The sequence below is a fragment of the Ictidomys tridecemlineatus genome, chromosome 15, assembly GCF_052094955.1.
Source record: "Ictidomys tridecemlineatus isolate mIctTri1 chromosome 15, mIctTri1.hap1, whole genome shotgun sequence".
Lineage (NCBI taxonomy): Eukaryota > Metazoa > Chordata > Mammalia > Rodentia > Sciuridae > Ictidomys > Ictidomys tridecemlineatus.
This window is the reverse complement of record NC_135491.1, coordinates 4,146,976-4,161,023: the sequence shown is the minus strand read 5'-3', so window position 1 is coordinate 4,161,023 and position 14,048 is coordinate 4,146,976. Positions and strand designations below refer to the sequence as shown.

Here is a 14,048-nt window from a genome sequence, read left to right as displayed (position 1 = left end):
CTAATGGTAGTAGAGTAAGAGGGAAACCCAGAAAGGCCTGGTCTCTCTGTGTGACAATCCTTCCTCCCAGATACAAAGCAGAATCTGTTCTGGAATGAGGGTCTTATGATCCATTATCAAACAAGGTAGGTCAGAGAATTTCTCTATGGTCAACTCTTACACAAAAAGTTGTGGGGGGAGTAATATTCCTAGGTTTTATGGCTGGCTTTGGGAGAGTGGGGTTCTAATCTCTGTGGCCTGACTTGGGAGGAAAAAGGGGATTAGGAGAAAAATAGATGTTATTTAAATAACATTTTAAATAATGCCCCCTTTGTTTCCTAGTTTTATCCATCTTAAGGAAGATTCTAGAGAGTCTCACCCAAGTACCACTTTTTGATTGACATTAGGATTGAATCAGATCTTTAAGTCCTTATGATGCATGGTCTCACCCGTGGGTACCCTAAGCAAAACCCATGGTGGAGGGGGAGTGGATTTTACTATTATAATGACATGCCAAAGACCTAAAGGCAACACTAGGTCATCTTGGCCTATGCCTACTGGTTTTAATTGGAACTTGTTCTTTCGGATCTTTGAAAGGAAGAAATGTCTCAGATGTGGCTGGTGCACCTGGAAGTGGGTTCGTGGGTGGATGTGGGTTGCATGGATTGTTTTGGAGTGCTATAGTTTCTTAGCTCAGACTGAGCTATACATGCAGCAGGTGAATCAGGAAATTCATGGTCACACCTGAGGAATGAAGTAGTAGATAAATTAGGCAGAGAGAAAAGTCATCCTGTAATTTCATTAGAACCAAGACCTAAGCTGAGCCTATAAGGAGTTTGGGCAGCAGGAGGAGGGGCACTTTAACCCTGAGAAGGTGAATTACAGACACACCACAGCATGGACTCCATGTGGTGGCTTCTGTAGGAAACTTGTGGAAACAGTAAGGGGAAAATCTCAGAGATCATTTTAGGGGTTACCTTTGTTCTTTTGAAGTGTTTGCAGATGAAATTCAAGGTTCAGATACATTTTGGCAGACAGAAAGGGCAATTTGGAGTGTTTCCTCTGGTGATGTCAGGGTCTCATTGAGTATGTGCCTCATTTCTCTTGAATTAGCAGATGTTGATGGTACCTATGTTGGAACCAAGATCATTATACCTCGTTGGTACCTTTATGGATTCACAAGTTATTGGGGTTTGCAGGGTTTCCTAGCATTATGAGGATATTATTGGGAGGTATTAATTATGTTTTTTCTTGTAGTAAGTAGACCTCTTCTGTTTCATTTAAGACAAAAAAAATTTGCTTATACTGTCTTCAATTCTTGCCTCCAATTTTCACTTGGACCTTCCAATCAAGCTTTCACAACTGCTATCCATTCTTTCTTCTTTCCTTTCTCCCAGGGCCTTACACAAATGCAGGGGAGGCATCCTGCCACTGCGATCCATCCTTAGCCCTTTCTATTTTATTTTGAGACAAGGACTCACTAATTTGCTGAGCCTGACCTTGAACTTGTGATCCTCTGGCCTCAGCCTCTTTTTTTTGGGGGGGGGGGGGGCTCAGCCTCTTGAGTCACGGGGATTACAGGAGTGCAGCAATGTGTCCCACTCACATTTGATACTTTCTTTTTCAGAGTCACCAGTGGCCCCCCCCGCTCCACCCTCACCCCCCGTTTCTAAATCCGGTATTTAGTTTTCTCTCTTTTTCTTTTCCTGACAATAGCTTTCTACTAGTTTTGATTTCCTTCCTACCTCAGTCTCCTCTGCTGGTGTCTCCTGAACACTGACTCTCTGGGATTCTTCCTCAGGTAACATGAGTCTTTGGAAGTCAATCCTAAATGTTCAGAATCAGTGCACCCTCTTCTTGGCCATGGCCTCTGGATATGGAATGTCCCAAAGGCTGAGTCCTTGAACCCCTTCTCATCCCGTCTATACCCACTTTCTCTCCAGATCGGCTCATCTCATGACATTGAGAACACGTACGTGTTTCCTTTTCTCCTCTTCTCCTGGTTTCTCCCTGGACTTCAGGGTCCTGTGTCCATTGGGTTCCTGGACATCTCTGCTTAGGTGTCTACTAGCCATCTGCATTTGCAGATATCCAAAGTGACTTCCTGAGTTAACTCATGTGCATTCCCCGGGCAGCCTTCTGCATTTTACGTATTTAGCATACAGATGATGTTCAATTATTTATAAGTGTTTTAATTTATGTGATAAAAAATTGTATGTTCCCTTAAAATGAGTAAGAAAACACATGATGTCCAAAATTCTTTTAAGGTATGGAGACAAAAACTGGGAAGACCTGGGCCTGCTGTGATTCCCCAGGGCCTCTGTGTCCTGCTCACTCACCTCCAGCCACACAAGCCGCTTTCGTTTTCCTGACACAAGCTTCTCCAGCCTCAGGAACTTCACTGGGTCCTGTCCCTCTCCCTAGCCTTCTGTGGCCCCTGGGCTGCAGGTGGCCTACCCTTCAGGTCTTTGTTCTGACATCACCTGCTCCATGGAGACTCCTGTGACTCCCCAGCTACAGTCACACTGCAGCCACACCCTGCCAAACCTTTATCCACACAGCAGCTGCTGCCTGTTTCTTTCTTCCTTTTGGATTGATGGCAAAGTTTCAAAGAGAAGGCAGAAAACGGGAGGTGAACGTGACTTGCCCCCCTGGTTGTGCTCAACCCTGGATTCTCATAGGAGTGCTGAGACATTCTGAAAATATCTCTCTATGTCCTTTTGTCAGAAATTCCCATTTTTATGGTCAGGGTGGGAACCAAGCTTAAGGAATATCTAACATAACTAGGTAATTCTGACTTGTCTCTGGCATTGACACCAAAGACCTGTGTCCTCCATCCTGGGGGCTGAGTTCAGCCTGGGATCCCAGGAGAGGTTAGGGGGGCTGTGCTGTGGTTCAGTTCGGTCAGGGCCAGGCTGTGCCCTGAAGGGAGCCCAGTGCTGCCCAGCTCCCCGCTGCTGCAGCCTGTGTGGGCTTCACCAGCAGGGAGACCAGGCCCAAAGAAAGGAGTCAGAGATGTCTCCTGCAGGCTTCCTGCAGGAGTTTACTGTGTCTCCCTGGTGTGGTGGGAAGCGGAGGAGCATCTTCCCATGTGCTGAGTTCCTCCCGGTGTATGTGGCTGTGGCACAGAAAGAGGGTGTATTGATCCTTAAATTGTATGTCTCCAGTATCCAGGATGGTGCATTTTATGTGTTGCTAGATCCGGCAAGATCCCCCACTCATCAAATGAACCTCCTCCTGCCAACATCAAAAAAGATAATCTTCTCTTTTTTTTTCAGTACAGGGATTAAACCCAGGGTCACTTTACCACTGAGCCGAATCCTCAGCCCTTTTTATTTTGAGACAGGGTCTCTTTAAATTACTTAAAGCCTCACTAAATTGCTGAAGCTGTCCTTAAATTTGTAATTCTCCTGCCTCAACATCCGAAGCTACTGGGATTAGAGGGCTGTACCACCACACCCAGTTTAACTCCCTCATTTTGAAGTTGGAGTTTTGAGATGAAACTAGGCTCTCTGCTTCACCAATTTCTTTCTGGGTTCTTGTCTTACAAATTTGAAGAATAAAATCCATGCACAATAATAGAAGGGAAGAATACACGGAGCAGAATCTTCTTAAGTGAGAAGAGATAGGACTCCCACAGTATGGGAAGGGAGCTTATAGCAGGAATAGGTGTGTTCTGGTGTGTGGGACACCAGATGTCCACTAAAAAGGCTCAGATTTGCAAATAACAAGTCACTCATCTAGGATTCCAAATTAGCCAAGAAACCTAAAGTTTGATGTCAGGTTGAAAACATGCTATCTTGAAACTTAGAGAACTGAGGACCCAGAGGCAATTATGCAGGAATGGCAAGATTCTACTGTATCTAGATCCCTAATTTTGGACTAATAACAAAACCCTTGTATAAGGCATTGAAAGGGACATAAACAGGACTTGGACCCCAGAATACCAAGCTGCGTGAAGAGTTAAAATATAGTCTCATGACAGGTACTGCCCTGGACCTACCTGACTTATCAAAGGAATTCAGATAATATGTGCATGAGAAATAAAGTATAGACCTTGGAGTTCTCTTATAGACACTGTGAGACATCACAGCCAATGGCCTATTTGTCAAAACAGTTTAACCACACGGCGAAAGGGATGCCCTGCCTGCCCGTGGGCAGTTACTGCCACTTGTGATTTACTAGAGAGGCTGAAAAGTCACTCTAGGACAACCCATCCCTGTGTTTTTCCTTCAACAAGTCTAGAACAGCAGGGTAGCTAGTGGTTAACAGCTGGAGAATAGGGAGATACCAAGCCATGCTATTGGACAACCCCAATGTCAATTTTAAAATTGTGTCCACCTTAAATCCAGCAACACTGTTTCCTTTAGATGATAATGGAACAACATAACATAAGTGCCTGGAAATCTTAGAAATTGTCTTCTTTAGAAGGTTGGACTGGTCTGATCACAGAACTGGTAACAATAATAACAGGTCTGCATAGGTTAGCAATACCAGCAAAAAATCAAAGGATAGCCTTAAATCTTATACAGTTGGAAAAGCATTAATGATCAAAGATAGACTTAGTCAAGGCAAACAGATATAAGCCAGGTCTTCCAATGGCAGTGTGGCCCTTCTATGTCAGATGAAATGCATCAAGGAGATCACGTATTACTTACTTTCATGGTAAATCTACATAAACTTTTATATGACACTTAGACAAGGCTAAGACAGATATAGTTCTCAGATGTATACATATATCTAGTCACTTATATTTAGGGGATAACTATATTATCCCCTGTTTAAGTCATAACTATATTTTCATGACCTAAAATAACTGTTGTTTATTTAACCAATTATGAAGTAATCATTTGAAAGACTTTATTTTTTTTTTAAAGAGAGAGTGAGAGAGGAGAGAGAGAGAGAGAGAATTTTTAATATTTATTTTTTAGTTCTCGGCGGACACAACATCTTTGTTGGTTTGTGGTGCTGAGGATCGAACCCGGGCCGTACACATGCCAGGCGAGCGCGCTACCACTTGAGCCACATCCCCAGCCCCAAGACTTTAAAACAAATACAAACTCAGGCTGGGGTTGTGGCTCAGAGGCAGAGTGCTCGCCTACTCTGCGTGAGGCACTGGGTTCGATCCTCAGCACCACATAAGAATAAAGTAAAGATATTGTGTCCACCTAAAACCAAAAAAAAAAAAAGATATTTTTAAAAAATACAAACTCTAATTCCTTTAAGACTTAGTTTTCTAAATAATAAAATCTACAGATAAAAATAAAATTACCTCAATAGATAAGAGCAGATCAATGTTTCAGACTATGCTTCATATTAGTATGTTAAAATTTAAATAGCTTTAAATTTTAAATTTAAATAGCCAATATAAGCACACAAACACACAAGCTTTTTGAGATGTACTACAAACCTCTGCAACTTACTTTCACACACTACGCTTATTTCCATCCTTAGTTCTATCCTCCCTTTCATCATGGATTTTAGCATAATATTACCTGGCCATACAAAACTCTTCTCATCCAGAAACATTTTTTTAACCTTCTAATTTTCCATACTAAAATATATTTCTATGTCTACAACCTTCTTATATCTTTTTTCTAGTTTTAGACCCTTTTTAAATTCATACTCTGAAATAATTGTTATCAATGTTATCTGTGCATTTAATTCACACACAAAAAATTTTCTCTCAGGAGAGGGATCAGAAAATCTGACATGAACAAAAGCCATGCCTTGGTCTTTTTTTCCAAGGTTGCATTCAAGGAGTTGGAGCACAGGATATTTTTGATTCTAACCAGTCTCCCTTATTATTATCACAATGCTTTAAGTGAGTTCCCCACTGTCATTTGTACCCAGAGACTCCTTTGAGCATTTCTTTTTCTTTTTTAAGGCTAGACATATTGGTATGCGGTGGGGGAGGCCCTTTCCATCCTTTTCTTTAGGCTTCCTTGAAGATCCCTTTGTAGATGCTGCCAACAAAATGTGGGTTGACCTTAGTTTGCTTTTATCTTTTCTGGGTGCAGTTGTTTATCCTCCCAGTCTCCCCATACATTTAGTTTGATGGGTACTGTCATAGCAAAATTGCTCTGCCCTGGTGATGGACATCTCCTGGCCAAATGGGGTGTCCCGTTAGACCTTAAAAGAGGAGACTAGCCCAGGTTATAAACAGTGCTGAAAGTGTTGCCACATTCTTTGTGGCCAGCAGCCTCTAAATCCCATCAGCAAAGGGGGCTGAAAGTCAGGGCTGGAAGTCAGATTCTCTCTGACCATTTTTCCACATCCCAGGCAGCTTTTCTAAGACTTTTATTCCCCATCCCAGGGCTGGCATCCCTGATCCACAGGGAGCAGATTGGAAGCTACCTGGGGCCAGGCTGAGAATCAAGGACCTTGAACACCAGAGGCAGGACCTTGTACTCCAGAGGCAGCGCCTGTGTGCATCCTCAACTTAGTTCCTGACTGTTCAGACTCCTTATAGTGGGATCCTATAAATGCCTGTGCAGACAGAATTTTTTCCATATACTTCTCCTCTGACAAACCAACTCCAACTCCAAGATCTTTCCCAAGAGACTATCTACAGGATCAACACAGGGTGCAGTGGTAAATACCTGTAGGCCCTGCGACTTGGGAGGCTGAGGCAGGAGGATCGCAGGTTCAAGACTACCCATAGCAATTAGAGAGGACCTAGACAATTTAGCAAACACCGTCTCAAAATAAATAGATAAATAAATAAAAAGGGCCTGGGATGTGGCTCAGTGGTTTACTGTCCCTGGGTTATATTCCCAGTTTCCAAGGCCAATTACTTCATTCTTATGGTGGGTGTGTACAGATAAGTCTACCTAAAAGGAGGACGAAAGATAATCTTGTTTTCCCTAAAATTAGGGAGAGGGAGAGATTAGGGAGGAGCAGGGAGAGAGAAAGAGAAAGAAACTCGACCTTTTAAAAAATAAGTTGCTGTGGCAGAGCAGCAAGGGCTATATTCAAAGCATAATGTGGACCAGTGTTACATTATGATTAATAAAAGTATTTTCTTCTCCTACAAAACCATAAAATTAAAAATAGGAGCACCCAATGGGTTGAAACTTATGCAAACATTTGGCAAACCCTAGCAATATATCTTAGAGCTAGTAAGTGTTTAACTGTGACTAGCAAGGGCCCCACTATATATGTACCAACAGAACTCATACAAGTATCATCAAAATTCTTGAGGAACCTCTATGCCAGTGCTGCTCACGATCCTCCAAGCTGAGTGGCACTCACATGCTGTATTAATCTGTTTCTGTTGCTTTAACCAAATATTTATGGGTAGATACTTGATAAAGACAATACATTTATTTAGCTACAGTTCTGGAGATTCAGGAGCATGGTGCCAGCATCTGCTCAGCTCTAGGGAGGGTCTCACAGCAGATGGAATCTCTATGGTGGGAGCACATGTGAAAGAGACCACAGAGCAAGTCAGGGAGCGAGAGACAGAGGAGACACCTGCACTCACTGTAGGACTGCCCATTCTCATGGGAGCTGATATGCCCCAGGAGATCAGCATTTGCCCCTTCAAGAGTGACTGCCCCAGGACCCAAGTCCCTTCTCCTTGCCTCTATTTCTCAAAAATCCTACCACCTAACACATCCCACTGGGGACAAAGCTTCCAACACATGGAAATGAGGGCAGAAAAACATAAATCATAATCAAACTAGCGCACCTGTGCACCAAGAGAGGAATGCTAGAATTAATTGTTTGAAATTCCTTCAGTTGAATTCTGTCACCAACAACATGAAAAAAATACAAATTTTCAAGCACATGAAATTCTCTCAGTCAAATATGAAAGAGTTCAGGGCAAACCATTCCCTTATATTGAAAGAATTCCCCACACAAAGACACTTCGCTGGGAGAATTCCAATTTTATTGCAAAAGGCTATGTGCTTATATAGATCTAAGGGGGAAATGGTAGGGCTTAGATAAATGGCAGGCCACCCATTTATTGGCAAGTTCTTCCAGATATCAGCTCCGGAGCCCAGGAATTAGTTCTTATTGGGGCTAAGGTTCCCTGCCAGCGAGATTTGAAATTGGCGCTGGCAGGAGAGTTCACACGGGTGGGAACTTTTCGCGCCACTGCAGAAAAGAGGAAGGTAGGAAGAAGAGGTCTTTAGGCGCCATGTTAGGGTTTTTCTCTGGGGTACGGCTGCCGTTTATACTTTTCCCAACATATATAAAATATAAAAGAGGTGAAAGTGATCTATGCTGTTAGATGTCACATACTGGTCACTCTTGGGGACAATTATGAGAGAGTCATCTGGACATTGTTTTCCCACATAGGACCTGCATGTTGTGAAATTTCACTAGTAAGGAATGCTTAACTTATACAAAAAAAAATTTTTACAAATACCAATGGATTTAAAAGTCAGTTGCAACAAAAATACATTAACTTCCAATGTTGTATAATGTCAAGGTGGATAGTAAATCAATTAAATAAATTTATGGCCTGATTATGTTTTGGAAGGATAAAATGTAGCATTCTGAAACCAACAGAGGAACTGCAAAATAACACACGTCATAAAGAGAGTGTTAGTAGATCATTGTTGCCCATTTCAATATTATATGGAATATATAAATCTGATTTCCCTTTCTGTAGGCAAATATTGTTTGATAATGGTCACTTTGATTTTTCTTTCAAGAGTCTAAGCTAAGAAACAAACATGTATGTAGATAAATGAAAAACATTCTACTTGTTTTAATAACTAAATCATCCAGAACAGCAGGAAAATATAAGAGAAAGTAGTTTTTATGCCAAAGTATTTTTTTAGTGAGAATAATAACATAATTTATTTTTATTTTTAAAATTTGTTCTACTTAGTTATACATGACAGCAGAATGAATTTCAATTTACTGTACACAAATAGAGCACAACATGTCATTTTTCTGGTTATACACAATGTAATGCCAAAGTATCTTGCCACTGTTACGATTAGTATTATATTTAAATCTGAAATTTACATTTGTTACATATCCTTTTCCTGAGTTTTTACTTGACAGATAATAAGTATAATCCCAGTTAAATGCATACATACATGCTCATGTCAAAAATACACATACACACTCTTACATACGGATGTTTCTAATAAACATGCATATGTATAAAAATCACCACTCTCATATTATATGACTATGCAAAGGTGCTTATAATTTTATGGATATTAATAATAAACAAGCATTGTGCCTAACCTTAAAATATACATGTTCATCATGACATCAGGAGTTTTCCTATTTCTTATCCAGGCAAAGGAGAGCCTGGAAGCACTGGAGTCCCTGCTCATGAGCAGGAAGGGGCTGACAGCTAGGGAACTATTGCAGCTGTGTTCACCAGGAGCCAGTGGAGATTATAAACAACAGCTAAACTAACTTGGAACATACAGGAAAGTGTGTAAAAGGAGACAAAGGTGCTCACCAGGAGGAGGATGGTTTTGGTGGCTCTGGACTCAGGGGAGGACCTGGGGGAGCTGGTCTTGTGAATGTGCTGCATTCTGTTCTTGTGCCTGTGCAGGATGAGCACCATGGAGCTGCTGGCCCAGAGCATGAGGCCCACGCACAGGGCATCAGGGAAGGTTAGCAATGCTGCCAAGAGTGAGTCTGTGGATGTGTCATGACGAACACCAGAACAGTATCCAAAATCTTTTAGGATTGTGATGTTTTTGTTGCTTTTTTCTCCCAGTCATGTATATAAGATAAACAACATTTACAAGAAGGTACAGGACCCAGCTCAGGTACATGGAGGAGCCAGTGCACCTGGAAGCCTTCACTTTAAGCTCTGCCCACCTGGAGTCCTCAGGACTAATCTTAATGGCCTGGAAGACACTCAGGAGGCAGTTGCTGCAAATGGATACACCCCTGCCCACCCTGTGAAGATAGAAAAGCATCTTGCATCCAAAATCACTGAGGAAATCTTTTTTTTAAGGATAGAAGAGAGAGATAATTTTTTAATATTTATTTTTCAGTTTTCAGTGGACACAACATATTTATTTTTATGTGGTGCTGAGGATCGAACCCAGTGCCCTGAGATGCCAGGTGAGCGCGTTACTGCTTAAGCCACATCTCCAGCCCCATCACTGAGGAAATATTTCACTCCAAAAGCTTCCACATCTGGGAAAAACCTTTACATAGGAGAGTTAACAAGTTGGCCACAATCAAGTGCTGAAGAATCAAGTCTGTGTGTCTTACCCTGCACCCAGTGAAGTAAAGGACCAGGTAATGCAGGAGAAGGGAGAAATTGCCCAGAACTCCAACCACAGTCTGTGCCACGAAGATGATGCCTACAGCCACATCACTGGCTGCCATCCTGTCCCACATCACTGGGACACAGTTCCCTGCTGTCCCATTTAGAGGGTCCTGCAGGGGAACAGGAAGATTGGGCTCATGTGTCTTGTCAACCAAAACCGAGCATTGCCCTACTCTCCAGAATTCCCACTCAGAATATTTGATTCATATTTTTCCATTACAATCTGATTTTAATGAGGCCTGTGTCAGTTTTTAAAATCATGAAGTGGGTATAAATCCTTGCTGTGAAGGCAGCACGTGGATCTTCACAACATGAGGGAGGTGTTGAAATGGCTTTGCCTAATGACAAAGAGCTTAGGGGTGCAGGGGTGCAGTGTCTGTCTACTGTCATACTCCTGTGAGGGCTGGTGCAGGATCCTGGCACCGAGTGGTATCTGAGACAGTACAGTCAACCACAGGCTTCTCTAAAGCTCAAGAGCAGCCTTCTTCAAAGAATCCAGTTCTATATAAGCTTTTCCTTTCCTACATGCCTATCATATTCTAAACTGCTGGTGTTTTGAGCTTTCATTGAAACACGTTTTGATTTGCTTGGAAATAATTATTCTCCAGGCCAATGTCAATTAGGAGGGAACATTGAGACTTTGTATTAATTTGAAGAAGCTGTGAAGGAACTATAATCCAGCAGGCACTGTCTCCTGGTGAGTTATGTGCAGTATGAGTTATGTCCTCCACGTCAGGACAGCTATCACAGTACTCACTTGGTTGTGTTAGGAAAGCAAGCACAAGAGCACCCTCGGAAAAGACTGGTAATGATCACATGCCATGTCCTAAGCTTTGAGACATAAAGCACCAACATGTGATAAAAGAGTGCAAGGTAGAAAAAGTTGTTATTGATTTCAGGTGATACACTCAAGTGTTATTAGTACCTGCTTAAGCACAACTATTTCAAAGAAGCTGAATTTTTGGTGTATAATATTACAACAGGAGTCCAGTGTGCTATCTTGCAAATGTGCAGAAGGTCTTGTGGTTTTAAAAATTCAAATATCAGATTATCACCTGTTGTCCAAATGAATATATTTCACAGACTTTTAATTTAGAGTAAATTCAGAATCACAGAAAAACTGAGAAGGTGAAGAAATCTCCTATCTGCTTCCTGAACACTCATCCCTCTTCCACTATCAAACTCCTAGGCTTGATGTTATATTTACTACAATCAGGGGACTATGTGTAATCAGGTGAAAACAAGAAGATATTTCATGTGACAGGTGGAGACGGAAACTGTAATGATCATGTTCACTATTTCCTACACGTTCCTCACTACGTAGAAGAGGGAAAGAGCCTCACCATCAGCATAGACCACAGATGGTTTCAGAATTGGTGCAGTTACTGTCCCCATGAATTGCATCATTCCCAGAACCAGAGGAAAATTCTTCTCAGACAGTCACTGTTCAATGACACTTTCTACAAAGGACTAGAGGGTTTCTGTAAATTCTATGTCGTCTTTACAGCAAGCATGAAGAGATTGTGGGTCCAGCTCTAGAAATCCTGAAGATTTAGATGAGGATTCTTGTCATGGAGCCTGAGCAGAAGATTCATTTAAGAAGAAAATCCTCACGAACATTGAAAATTAGTGTTTAATTCAGTGACAGAATGGTGATCCTAGTGCACAGAGCTCTGTGACCAGGATGTGTGTTGCAGGGAGGTGGCCAGCTCCGGAGATACGGGTCTCTGACTCTGTGACCTCCCCTCCCCTCAGACCTGCAGTTATCACTGTGCCTGTAGCAGCAATGGTGTGAAGGCTTCCCGTTCTTTATCTTCATGAGAGGCACCATCATGGAAGGTATAGGATAGAAATAGAATGAGACAACATGTGTGAAGGATTTAGAATGAACACAAATAGAGAGAGAATAATGCTAATAATTCACCTTGAAAGCCCTGGGATTCATCAGTACAAATAAGTGTCTATTAATTTTGATCATTTGCACAATTCAATGCCAATTCACACCACATTTTTGTGAAAAAATATCTTCTACCAATATTATCTTCCAAAAATATCTTCTACCCATTCTTGACAGGAAGGGTAAACAAAAAAAAATCCATACAAGAAACAGGGAATGTTTTCAAGGGTCTTTTGCCATTGGCAGTGGCAGGATGAGATGGTTTTACAGGCAAGATGTACCAATTCTGTAACTATCACATGGGCTGGTGCTACTAAAACTAATGCAACAGTCTCAAGGGGTGACCAAAGAAAAGGTACCCCTTCTATTACTGAAATCCCTCCAACCCTGCAGGGACCATATATATATATATATATATATATATATATATATATATATATATATATATATATATTTATTTATTCATTTTTTTGTAGTTGTAGATGGATGGAGTGTCTTTATTTATTTTTATGTGATGCTGAGGATTGAACCCAGTGCCTCCCACATGCTAGGCAGCTGCTCTGCCGCAGAGCTATGGCCCCAGCCCGCAAGGATCATATTTACAATGCATCCTCTTAATCATTGCTGTAAGGCTTATAATTCAGGTCCACGCCTGTGGTAGGAAAGCAGGCAAGTTTGGGGCAGTTACTTTGCATGGTGTTAGAAGTGGGAAGAAAGAGGACATGGGCAAGGGGACATGGGGCTGTGATGGTTAATCTGAATTGTCAACTAAATTGGATTAAGATCTGTTTAAGAGACTTCCCTCTGTCAATGAGGGTGTTTCTAGCAATGACTGGCACATAGGACAGCAAAGCAAGGCAGACCCACCCAAAATGTGGGCCGCACAGTCCAACAGGTTGGGGACCTGGATGGATCAAAGACAGTGCAGGAAGGAGAAAGCAGATGCAGGTGCAGGCTCAGGCTCCACTCTTCATGAGCTGGCGCTTCCATTGCTGCTGTGGTCGCCTGAGGACATCAGCATCCAGTTCTTTCCCTCTTCCAAAGTGGACTCTGGCGACTCCCCAGGGGTTTCCAGGCCTTTGGTTTTGGGCTGGGGCTGTATCATTGGTCCTCCTTTTTGTGAGGCTCCAGCTTCTTGGACTAAGCAGCTTCTTGGACTAAGCAGCTTCTTGGACTGAGCTCCTGGTGCCTCCAGCTCTCCAGCCTGAGACAGCCATTCTGGGCCTCTTCAGCCTCTGGTTTTATAAGCCAATCTATTAAGTCCCCATTTCCAATTATCCCTACGTACCCATCCCATGTTTCTGTTCATCTAGAGAGCCCTGACTAATACGGGGGACAAGTGGTGTTAAGGATCCTGGGATGCTGAGGAGAGAGCACAAGGAGGGTGGGTAGAGGTAAGAAGGGCAAAATGTTATAGAATATCTAGAAAAAGTTAAGGTGTATGGCTGGGTTTCAGCCTAGGAGGCAAAGAGCTAAGGGATATTAAGGACATGGGTCTTCCAGGCAACAGAGTCATGGCATGCATGGTTACAAGGGAATTCAGGGGCTCCTGTGGAAGGGGAGTAGGAAGGAACCAAATTGAGGGTCACTGATTCCTAATACTCCTAGAAGATTCACGGTCTCTGAGGCACTTGTGCATACATTTGGTGGTGAGTTGTAAATACACATGGGGTAGGATGTCCTGGATTAAGTATTTGTCCAAACAGGCCTAGAGTGTCAAAAAGAGAGGGTGAGTTTGAGTAGAGGCAGCAGACCTTAGAGGGAGACTAATTAGACACAGGTCAGAGGGAGGTGGGGGGGTAGTAGGTGGAGAGAGCTAAGAAGGCTGTGACAACCAAGAAGAACAAGAGAAACATCAGAAAATCCCGGTAAAAAGATATTCACTTCCAGATTTTACAACTAATTATG

The 14,048-nt window shown here is 42.3% G+C and overlaps 1 pseudogene; it reads right to left on the bottom strand.

Moving 5' to 3' along the window:
- Nucleotides 1-7,991: 7,991 nt before the first annotated feature.
- On the bottom strand, nucleotides 7,992-10,302 carry LOC101975386 (vomeronasal type-1 receptor 4-like; annotated as a pseudogene).
- Between the last annotated feature and the right edge of the window lie 3,746 nt (nucleotides 10,303-14,048).